This window comes from Macaca thibetana, chromosome X, assembly GCF_024542745.1.
Source record: "Macaca thibetana thibetana isolate TM-01 chromosome X, ASM2454274v1, whole genome shotgun sequence".
Classification (NCBI taxonomy): domain Eukaryota; kingdom Metazoa; phylum Chordata; class Mammalia; order Primates; family Cercopithecidae; genus Macaca; species Macaca thibetana.
Genome location: NC_065598.1, coordinates 70183850 through 70196824, shown reverse-complemented (window position 1 = coordinate 70196824; position 12975 = coordinate 70183850).

Here is a 12975-nt window from a genome sequence, read left to right as displayed (position 1 = left end):
ATAACTCATATCTCCTGGTTTTACCTCAAACCGCCTTCCTTAAGTCTTTCTTGAGGTGGATAGAAGATCTTCAGTGGCAAGGCACACTCCAATACTTTCACCCTAATAAAGTCCAATTCTTTACTTTTATATTCACTCTTATTCTCATTCCCATTCTTATGCCACCCTCTATCTCTCCCCAGCTATCTCCACCATACTATCAATCTCACTCACTGTCTCCTAGCCATTTCTAATCCTTCTTTAACAAACAATTGCTGGCTTTGCATTTCTCTTTCTTCCCAAATCACCAAGGCCTCAACTTACTCACTGCTAAAAAAGGAGACTCTGTATATTTTTTAATGAAGAGTGTTGTTTTTACCTAAATCAATCTGGCCTGGTATATGACAACATAAAAAAACTCAAGGATAGGCCCCAAAATTCACCAGCCAAGCAAATAATCACGCTGAATCCCCTTAGGCACTCTGATTGGATGTCCTGGGTCCTCCCAATTCTTAGTCCTTTAATACCTGGTTTTCTCCTTCTCTTATTTGGACCTTGTGTCTTCCGTTTAGTTTCTCAATTCATACAAAACTGTATCTAGGCCATCATCAATCATTCTATATGACAAACATTCCTTCTAACAACCCCACAATATCACCCCTTACCACAAAATCTTCCATCAGCTTAATCTCTCCCACTCTAGGTTCACACGCTGCCCCAATCTCGCTTGAAGAAGCCCTGAGAAACATCACCCATTATTTCTCCATACTACACCCCAAAAATTTTTTCACCACCCCAACACTTCAACACTATTTTGTTTTATTTTTCTTATTAATATAAAAAGACAGGAATGTCAAGCCTCTGAGCCCAAGACTGCACGTATACATCCAGATGGCCTGAAGCAACTGAAGAATCACAAAAGAAGTGAAAATGGCTGGTTCCTGCCTTAACTGATGACATTACTTTGTGAAATTCCTTCTCCTGGCTCAGGAGCTCCCCCATTGAGCACCTTGTGACCCCCACCCCTGCCCACCAGAGAACAACCCCCTTTGACAGTAATTTTCCACTATGTACCCAAATCCTGTAAAACTGCCCCACCCCTAGCTCCCTTTGCTGCCTCTCTTTTCAGACTCAGCCTGCCTGCACCCAGGTGATTAAAAAGCTTTATTGCTCACACAAAACCTGTTTAGTGGTCTTTTCACATGGACGCATGTGACACTGAGGATGCTGCATTTTGCTTTCATGATCCCAAAGACCCCTTATAAAGGAATCAGGAAATGAGGTGGGGGGTGTAAAGAGAAAATATAACATAGATAACTTAAAGAAAGCATGTATCTATGTGATTCTTATACTCAAAGGATCATCACAGAATCTTGGAATTTTGTAGGAACGGCAAATATTCTGATGACCTGCTAGTGTGTTAGCCACTAGGGGTAATAGTGAAACAAAGTAATTTTTGCTTTTCCGTAGTTTGGCTGGGGTAAGGCTTAAAACACATTAGCATGGCTGGGAAAAGAGAGAGTTGAAAAAATGCTAACTTTATAAATTATGTACTTGAAGTTTTCTATTTTAAGGGATAAGATCCTGAGATCTGAGGGTTTAAATTACTTACTCAAAATTGCAGATAATTGGGGAAGGCATAATGGCTCATGCCTGTAATCCTGTCAGAGGTGTGTGAACCAGAGCAATTCCATCTTAAATAGGAGCTAGATAAAATGAGTCTGAGATCTACTGGGCTTCATTCTCAGACAGTTAATGCCTTCTAAATTATGGGATGAGATAGACAGTCAGTACACGACACAGGTCAAAAAGACCTTGCTGATAAAACAGATTGCAGTAAAGAAGCCAGCTAAAACCCACCAAAACCAAGATGGCCACAAGAGTGGCCTCTGGCCATCCTCACTGCTACACTTCCCCCAGCGCCATGACAGTTAACAAATGCCATGGCAATGTCAGGAAGTTACCCTATATGGTCTACAAAGGGAAGGCATGAATAATCCACCCCTTGTTTAGTATATCATCAATAAATAACCATAAAAATGGGCAACCAGCAGCCCTTGGGGGCTACTCTGTCTATGGAGTAGCCATTTTCTTACTCCTTTACTTTCCTAATAAACTTGATTTTGCTTTGCACTGTGAACTCGCCCTGAATTCTTTCTTACATGAGATCCAAGAACCCTCTCCTGGGGGCCTGGATCAGGACCCCTTTCCTGTAACATCTTTCTGGTGACCACAGAAGGGACTATAGTGCAGAAACACCTGATCCAAAGGTTAATTTTGATTAAGTGTTGGGGGTCTGATAACATCTTTCTGGCAACCACTGAAGTGACTATAATGCAGAAAACCCCGATCCAAAGGCTAACTTAGGGTAAGTGTTGGGGTCTGGTAACATCTTTCTGGTAAAACTTGAAGGGATAATACTGAGGAGACCCCCCAACACAAAGGAAATAGACTGCAGCACTACTAATTGGACAACTTTGGGTAAGTGGTGGGGTACCCAGGTAAAGGATGGGATTGGGTAGAGGCTCAACTTAGGGGAGTTAGAGTCTCTCCTAAGAGAGGGTTAAAGCTTCCTCTCAATAAAAGGCAAAGATGCTTGACTGACATTGGGTTAGAGGCCCAACTTAGGAGGGTTTAGAGTCTCTTCTAAGATTTAGGGGATTAGAGACCCCTCTCAGTAAAGTCCCTCCCAGTAAAGTCCCTTTCAGCTAAGAACAGGTTTGGCATTACAGGATGTTAACTGCTATTCTCTTTGGATTGATCTGCCTTGCCCTCTTTGCTGATGGCTATGGTTGACAGAATTAGGAATGCACAGGATTGTGGAACATGGGGAGCTTTTCTCTCCCTAAAAAGGGAAACTTGAGAGCTGATGGGACTGCTGGAAAAAATCCCTTCATGACTGACAAGTAGCCACCTGAACTTTTCAGTGTTGTTGCAATGGGTGGGGCTTTCTCTGGCACTCTGAGTGCCTGGCCTTCCCCACCCTGCCTCAGGCAATGCTTTCCTCTCTCTCTCTCTCTCTGAAACTGGTTGAATGGATGGCAAAAATCACTGTTCATTTCCTCTGTAAAGTTTTGATTAGTGAAAAAATTGATTTATGAGGCTAGTCTTAAGTTGTAGCAAATCTGTTGTGTGTCTTTCTATGTTGTTCTATCATAAAGAGGGGTATCTTAGGATAGAACATGAGTTTAGGACACCTGTAAATCTGTTCAAGATGGCCCAGTAAACTGATCAGTTACAAACTTTGTTGCAGGTCCCTGAAAAAACTGGATGAAGTTTCCTTCTTGTTTTGTATGTCCGTGGGAGCTTGATCTTGTAACCATGTGGCCGTGCTTTTTCTTTTCACAATGGTGGCCTGTGTTCAGGGTTTGATTCCCACCTTAGGCGATAAGCCCTTTATCTTCTTCTGTCTGTGTATTTATTTATTAACTTTTTGAGACAGGGTCTCCCTCTGTCACCCAGTCTGGAGTGCAGTGGACCAGTCTTGGCTCACTGTAACTTCCACCTCCCAGGTTCAAGCTATTCTCCTGCCTCAGCCCCCTGAGTAGCTGAGATTACAGGCATCCTCCACCATGCCCAGCTAATTTTTGTATTTTTAGTAGAGATGGGGTTTCACCACATTGGCCAGGCTGCTCTCAAGCTCCTAACCTCATGTGATCCACCTGCCTTGGCCTCCTAAAGTGCTGGGATTACAAGTGTGAGCCACTGCACCCTGCCTGTCTGTGTATTTATATGTGTTGTGTGTGTGTGATATAAAAAAGCTTTAATTGGTTTAAAAATAATAAGTGCTTAACTCAGATATTTCATCAGAAAAGTAAAATGTGTAATGCCTTTTAGTTCATGTGACTTAAGTAATCTTTGGAAAATAAAATAGTTTTAAAGATTATTGATAAAACAAAAATATCTTCAAAAATGTAAACATTTGGTCTAAATTAGGCAGGTCAGATATTAAGTTTGCTAACTGCTTTAAGGTCATAAACTGCTTCTTTGACTTTTGAAAATTGTTCAATGTACCTACCTTGGAGACATTAGATTCTAGATAAGGCCTGGGGACATGTGGAGAGCCAGGCACCCTAGCTGTGCTGGAAAGAGTCAAACCTTATCTGCATTTCTGCTTGATGTATCCTAGGCTAGGCTCCACACTAGTACATAATTAAAATCCCAAACTTACTAAGGTTTTTCACCAAAAGTTGCTAAGAGTTAACACTGTAACATTTAATTAAGACTACTGCAGAAACAGTTCTACATGCAAGGCATTTAAGAAAAGTAAAATGTACTTTTGGTAAAAGATTATAAGAAAGCATGGGAATGTGGATGCTTGCCTAAGTTCAGAGGGCTAAAGGATGGTTTTAAGTGAGATAGGAAACATCTAAATATTTGAACAAGTAGTGGAAAGTTTATAAAGATTAATTGTAAGAAATTTTGTGTGTGAACATATTGGCTAAAGTTAAAGGGGTATTATTCAGTTTTTTCACAAATTGAACATTGGAATAAAATCACAACAGGTTTTTCTTTTTTCTTTTCTTTTCTTTTTTTTTTTTTTTGAGATGGAGACTCACTGTTTCACTCAGGTTGGAGGGCAATGGTGCGATCTCAGCTCACTGCAACCTCTGCCTCCTGGTTCAATGATTCTCCTGCCTCAGCCTATCAAGTAGCTGGTATTACAGGTGCTCACCACCACACCCAGCTAATTTTTGTATTTTTAGTAGAGACAAGGTTTTGCCACATTGGCCAGGCTGGTCTCAAACTCCTGACCTCATGATCCACCTGCCTTGGCCTCCCAAAGTGCTGGGATTATGGGCATGATCCATTGTGCCTTGCCCTCACAGGTTTTTCTTAGAGCAAAAACCTGCTTATAATCTGCTCTTTAACAAAAAATGTAAAGGATTAATAACATGTTTATAAAAATCTTACCTTACTGTCAGGCATTAAAATTGGATAGATTTGTCTATAAGGTTTTATTAAGAATTGGGTTTGGCATCAATAACGCATAAAATGTAAAAGTGACATTTGGCTTATTTGGTATATTAAAATCATACAGGAGGCATTGTCAAATATAAAATAGTGTTTGGTATTCTTTGAGCCATAGTTGTATAAATGTGTTAATTGGTATATGTTCCAAAATAATGAGAAACTCCTGTTATTCTAATATAACTTAGTGTACATTATTAATAGTTATAATTGTTATGTAAAATTTTGTATGCCACAGACGTAGCCAAATTTCCTTAGTGTCTTCAATAGTGGTTGTCCTAAGAGTTTTTAGCATCCACAGAGAATTGTTATCTTGTTTTGTTCCTCTTTAAAAGGTAGTTTATAATCAACTATTGATCTCTAACAGGTGTTTTTGAATGCAGGTTTCTAATAACTTTGGAAACTATGACATTATAATAGAGGAAACAACTTTCAGAACTCTTGTGGAGAACTGAAACATTCATGAATATCAAACAGAACAGGATTTAACTGCATAAACTAAAGAAGTCTGAAGTAATCTTTTTGACTTTGCTTAAAATGTTGCTGATCCTTTGTTTTGTTTTTCAGAGTCAAGAAAACTTTTCTTTTAAGCTATTTACAGCTTGTAGCAATTGAGTAAAATATACTTCTGTGAACACAATGTGGAACATATTTGTTTACCTCTACCTGATTTCTCCAGAATTTGGAAACTATTTGTGAGTATTCTTAATTTATGGCAATATAGTTATTTGCATAAGTGCAATAATAATCTGTTTTCTTTTGCAACAGGAAACAGTTGGAGAAGTTGGTTATTTTGCCAAGGCTTTGACTGGAATAGCATGCATTCCTTTAAGGAATCAAACTTGACTTGTAAAACCAAACTTGTAAAAGCCCCTTGGGGAAAAAAATCACCCCATACCTTGCCTACAGAGTCCCTGTACAGGTTTTCTGACCTGTGGTAAGTAAAGAATGTCACTTTCTAACAGGTCCAGGAGCCCCAAGTTATCTTGGGACCCCAAGAGGAGAGGAATTTACTCAACTCATAGGTATTTGAGGATAAAAATTCATGGCAGGGATTGGCTCTAAAAAAGTCTTATCTGAGATTCCTTCTATGGAACAGAGTTACAACAAAGCCAATTTTAAAAAAGATATGTGAAAAATAATTATTCTTGCTGCACTTTATCCAAATAATCAGGCCAAGTATAATAAAACAAATCAATCTTACCATGATTTGCCTTTAGTAAAAATGGGAAACTGGAGAGAGAAATATTATGTTTCAAGAACTGTGGTACCCTTGTTATTAAATTCTCATCTCATCAGTTGTTTTTAAGTTTGTTTCTGCAATTTAAGCTAACCTGCTTATTCCTGCGAACCAACCAGTGACCCCTGACTGCTGCTGAGAAAAAAACAAGAGGGATGGGTAATGTAAAAATCTGGATCAATATTCTAATTCTGAGCACATTAAAATCAGCCAGCAACCGCATATCAGCATGGTTCCAACAGTTGCCCATTTCATTGAAAGCCTTCTTATTTAGTTTACTTGGGACAATTTTACTTATTTTCCTTTAGTGCTGTGGAACATATTGCTGTTGTATTCTTTGTGTGGGAATGCAGGATAAACTTACTGAATGTTTTCTTAAATTGAACACTTATTAATGTTCCAGGTATCATCTCTTCTTGGAACTTGGAGTTATGAATGGCTCTCACTGTACTGATGCTTTCTGACTGAGCTCCTCTCTACCCTGAACACAAGAGACACTAATAGTTAGGCAGGAATATTGTCACCCCTGTTCAGCTTGATGTAGTTACAGAAGATGAATCTTCATCCCCTGAAACCCTTGGGATTACAAGTTCTCTTACAAACGGGAGGGGAAAAATGTCAGAGGTGTGTGAACCAGAGCAACTCCATCTTATATAGGAGCTAGGTAAAATGAGGCTGACACCTTGTGTGCTGCATTTTCAGATGCTTAAGGCATTCTAACAGGAGGATATAGGTTGGCACAAGATACAGGTCATAAAGACCTTGCTGATAAAACAGGTTGCAGTAAAGAAGCTGGATAAAACCCACCAAAACCAAAATGGCCACGAGAGTGACCTCTGGTCATTCTCACTGCTACAGTCCCACCAGTGCCATGACAGTTTACAAATTCCATGGCAATGTCAGGAAGTTACCCTATATGGTCTGAAAAGGGAAGGCATGAATAATCCATCCCTTGTTTAGCATATCATTAAGAAATAACCATAAAAACGGGCAACCAGCAGCCCTTGGGGCTGTTCTGTCCATGGAGTAGTCATTAACTTATTCCTTTACTTTCATAAAAAACTTGCTTTTCTTTGCACTGTGGACTCACCCTGAATTCTTTCTTGCACAAGATCCAAGAACCCTCTCTTTGGGCCTGGATAGGGACCTCTTTCCTGTAAAAATTCTAGAACTTTGGGAGGCCAAGGCAGGAGGATTGCTTGGGGCCAGGAGTTCAAGACCAGTCTGAGCAACATAGTGAGACCCTGTGTCTATGAAAATAAAAAAATAAAAAAATTAGCTGTGTGTAGTGGCACACACCTGTAGTCCTAGCTACTCAAGATGCGGAGGTAGAAGGATCCCTTGAGCCCAGGAGTTCAAGGTTATAGTGAGCTATGATTGTGCCACTGCACTCTAGCCTAGGTGAAAGATAAGAGCCTGTCTCAAAAATAAAAAAAATTGCAGATAATTTGTATGGAGTGAGAAGTAGGACTTGGACCTTTTGAACACTGTCCCAGTTACCATGTTGCCGTCCTTCTTTTCCCTTCCCTCTAATTTTTCTATATAATGTCTAAAAATAAAATAAGAAGCCTAGAAAATCTACACTCAAAGTTCTCAGTTTTGGAGAGATCAAAAATGATTATAACTGTGAATATTGAAAAAGGAGGACTTGGGATCTATCAAAGGAGTTCACTGAACTGTCAAAGTATGGAATACAAACAGTATAGGAAATGAAACAAAAAAGAACAAAGAAAATAAAACAAAGGTACAGAAGAACTTGAAGATTGCTTTGGGGAGGATAGGAGCAAAAGTGAAGTTAAGCATTATTAAACATACATAAAGATAGGCCTGATATTGTTACCATGGTTGGGGTTTCCTGCAATATATTTGAAGTAATGTTGTCCTTCCATCTTCCTAATAAATCTTACTTGTTCACTGATCACATCAGTTGCTTCTCTTAATTTCCTGACACCAAAGTAGGTATATATGTCAGTGTATAATGATACCTGTCTTTGTGGGATTGTTTGATTAATAGGTATCTTCATCCCTCTTCAGATTGGAAGCTTCCTGAAGACAGAGGCCAAGGTCTATTTTAACCACCTTTGTGTCTCTATTACCTGGCACATTCAGGTTCTCAACAAACATATGTTGCCTGAATGAATGAATAACCCAGCAATTCAGCCCAATGTGATATCTAGGTTACTGGTCCTGATTTAATTATCCACTGTTCACAATCCACATGTTCTAGCTCCATACCTTTCCATCTCTATACTAAAGAATCCACTTCTCTCTTATTTCATCTCCACAGTAGAGATGCTCAAAGGGAATTTTTTTTTGTTTTTGAGAGAAGTCTCCCTCTTGTCTCCCAGGTTTGAGTGCAATGGCTCAATCTCGGCTCACTGCAACCTCCACCTCCCGGATTCAAACAATTCTGTTGCCTCTGCCTCCCAAGTAGCTGGGATTAAGTCACCTGCCACCACACCCGGCTAATTTTTGTATCTTTTAGTAGAGACGGGGTTTCACCATGTTAGCAAGGCTGGTCTTGAACTCCTGACTTCAGGTGATCCTCCTGCCTCGGCCTCCCAAAGTGCTGGGATTACAGGTGTGAGCCACTGCACCCAGCCTTTTTTTTTTTTTTTTTTTTTTGGCTCAAAGGGAATTACTTCAGACTTTCTGTTTTGGGGTTCATCACTATTTAATTCCTCAATCCATTACAGTCAGCCTACCACTCCCACAACTCCACTGATAGTGTTTTGATAAAAGTCACCAATGATCTATCTAATAGACTCATTATGCTCATCTAAACTGGCAGCTGGCTAACCTGTTTCTGTTAACATAATTCCTCTTCTCTCTTTTTAAAAATTCCTGCCTCTATCCCTTAGTTGCTGTAACATATCACTCTACTGGTTTACCTTTAACCTCTCTGGTTATTATTTTTGAATCTACTTGGGCTTTTGCTTGAAGGGTTTACTGCTGTCTTTCCAGATTAAAGTGTTTTAATTATGCAAGCTTTATATTTACCATAATAGAATTAAAACATTTGCTTATACTATAATAATGATAAATATTAGCAATGAGAAAGAATTTCCTGATGTGTAGATAAATGAGGCAATGTAACTATAACACTACCTAGATAAAGATGATTCCATATTTTCCTGATTTAGTTGAAACTGATTATCTGGCTGAGTTTAGATAATTTTCTGCCCAGAAGCTAGAACTTTGACTAGGTAACTTATAAAATATTCCTTCTATCCCTGGCATTCTACCATTTATACCACATTTTATGTGTATTTAAAAATGTCCGGCAATAGCCACTCACTCTTCTCACATGTTGGACAGTAGTTCTACCTTTAATTGCTTATTCACAAAGAGATTGACATCTGTATTAAGCTCTACCTCAAAGATGTTTTCATGTTCCTTCTCCACATTGCTTGTGTGAGTCTGAAAAAAAAAAAAAAAAAAAAAAAAAAAAGAACAGCAAAGAGATAGCCCTGAACAATGCTATATCCACATGGGACCAGGGCTTAGGGAATGACATAAAAATAGAATTAGGTGTTGTGATTTCCACTAACTACTCTGCTGTCATAGATTGCATATCATCTTTATATGAAATTGCCTTCATTTTTGTGTTTTTGTAGAAACAGGGTTTCACCATGTTTCCCAGGCTGGTCTTGAACTCTTCGACTCAAGCAATCCACCCACCTTGGCCTCCCAAAGTGCTGGGATTACAGGCATGAGGCACTGCACATGGTCATTGTACAATTTCTTAATGCTGCTGTAACAAATTACCACAAACTTGAGGGCTGAAAACAACACAATTCTAGATGTCAGAAGTCTAAAATGCATCTCATTGAGTTAAAATCACAACGTTGGCAGGGCTGCATTTCTGGAGATTCTAGGGAAGAATCTGTTTTCTTGCATTTTCAGCTTCTAGAGGCTACTCACATTTCTTGGCTCATGGCCCCCTTCTTCTATCTTCAAAGCTATCAATTGCTGATAGTCTTTCCCTCATTGTGTCAGCCTGACACTGAATCTCCTGTCTGCCTTTTTCATTTATAAGGACCCTGTGATTACATTGGACCCACCCATACAATCCAGGAGAATCTCCCATCTCAAGGTCAGCTGATTAGTAACCTTAATTCCCTCTTGCCATGTAATATAATATAGTTATAGGTTTTGGAGATTACAGTGTAGACATCTTTATGGGACTTTATTCTGTTTATCATTGATGTCTATTTGCATTAATGCAGGTAAGAATATGTATAGGTATTATAAAATTGATAATTTCCATATTTTTCCTCTTTCCCACATTTAAATACTGAATAATAATTTTCCTTCTTTCTAACCTTGGGCCCATTACTACATTAGCATTATTACTAGTGACCTTAGGTTCATCTGGGCACAACGAGTATAACAGGGGGAGGAATGTAGAGTACCCATCATGCTATGCACTATGAATTTGCAGATACTGCCTAATCAAAAATTTTTGCCTTGGGCTTATTTTTTTGAGAGCAGGAGAGATTTGGTGTCAATGACACCAAGTGAATTCTATATGAATAATATAGAATATATTAATATATATTAATGTGAATGTAATATATATAATTATATATACAATATATATAATTATATAGCATCTGTGAATGCTATAGCTGGGTTCACCCTGCCCTTTAGAAACAAAGAACCCAGAATCAAATTTCTAGGTCTTAACTTCAAGTGCCTCTCTTAGAGTGTTAAGTATAATATGTTCTCAGTTGTTTAAAATGCTGCCAGTGCTTTTTGGCTTCAGCTAATCTGTGGCTTGACTTGGTTAAGCTACTCAATTAAGAGAGAACATCCACCTTTACCTCAGTCCTTCAAATCTTAATTCTTTCATAATGGGATAAAAACACTCAATGATAAAGTTTAACCCAAAGGTATGCAATTAGAAAGGCTTATCAACTGTGGGTAAAAGCATATTGTTTTCTTTTCTTTTCTTTTCTTTCTTTCTTTTTTTTTTTTTTGAGACAGAGTCTTGTTTTGTTGCCCAGGCTGGATTGCAGTGCTGTGATCTTGGCTCACTGCAACATCTGCCTCCTGGGTTCAAGCGATTCTCCTGCCTGCCTCCTGAGTAGCTGGTATTACAGGTGCATGCCACTATGCCTGGCTAATTTTTGTATTTTTAGTAGAGACGGGGCTTCACCATGTTGATCAGGCTGGTCTCGAACTCCTAATCTCATGATCCTCCCACCTCGGCCTCCCAACGTGTTGGGATTACAGGCATGAGCCACCACGCCCAGCCTGTTTTCTAGCAAGAGAACAAAGAAGAGTGCATTTGGATTCCTGAATCTTATTCCAAGATCAACTGAGAATTTAGCCATAAGTATTTTGGAAAGTTATTCCATCTCCTTCAAATTAGGTTCTCTACCTTATATCTTACATACCAAATGCACACACACTTTGATACTTCTCCCAACAAAGCTTTTGGTTAGAAACCAAGAAGCTTGGTTTGCTATTTTTATGCTTATGGCATTTGCTCACCTAACTTTTATTTATGACCTCATAAGAAAAGGCCCTCCTCTCTTTCTCAAACTACTTTGTTCATTATATGTGAAATTCAACTGTCCCTTTGAGGCCAACTACTAATTTTTCTTCTCTGCTTCCCAAGAAAATTAGAGAAATTTCAGAATTTGACTATGACAACTTTTACAAGTCATAGGCCTACCATCAAGTTGTCATCTGTGATATGGAAAGGGGAAGGGGATGGATCTAGGTTCATCAAGCCATGCATTTGGCACTGCTTGACACAATAATCCTTCCAGATGTCTTTAGTGAATTCATAATTAAAGTAGTCAAAAGGATCAACACCTTTGAAGAAACAATCAAAGCTCCAAGGGGCAGAAGTGGGCTGAGTAGTCACTTTAAATTCAATCAATACATTTAACAAATATTCATTGAATACATATTAAATGGTAGTGTTAGACACTGGCTAATTAACCACCAACAGATATTGTACATAACCAAATGGAACTATTGAGGGAGACAGACAATAACCAAAAAAACCCATATAATGATACATTGTGATAAGAAAATTAAAGGGAAAGAAATAGGATGTAATGACTAATAATGAAAAATGGCATATCTACTTTAGAAAGAGTGATTAGAAAAGAAGTCTGTGAAAAGGATTTAAAGCCATATGTGAAGGATAAAAAGAAGCCAGTCATTGAAGCCATCCAAGTTTGCACTTGCCATGTAATGTAAATAAAGAAACAATTGAGGTAGATAGAGATCAGGAAACTGCAGTAATGGGCCAAAATCTGACATGCTGCATCTTTTTTTATGGCCTGCAAGCTAAGAATGATCTTTTACATTTTTATTGATTTTTTTTTTCGAGTCAGAGTCTTGTTCTGTCACTCAGGATGGAGTGCACTGGCGTGATCTCAGCTCACTGCAACCTCCACCTCCCGGGTTCAAGTGATTCTCCTGCCACAGCCTACCGAGTAGCTGGGATTACAATGTATACCACCATGCCCAGCTAATTTTGGTATTTTTAGTAGAGACAGGGTTTCACCATGTTGGCCAGGCAGGTCTTGAATTCCTGACCTTGTGATCCACCCACCTCAGCCTCCCAAAGTGCTGGGATTACAGGCGTGAGCCACCACACCCAGCTGATCTTTTACATTTTTAAATGGTTGGAAGAAAAAAATTATAGAATAATATTTCATGACAAATAAAAAATATATTAAATTCAAATTTCAATGTTCATAAATAAAGTTTTATTGGAATACAGCCAAGCTAATGCATTTATGTATTGCCTATAGCTGCTT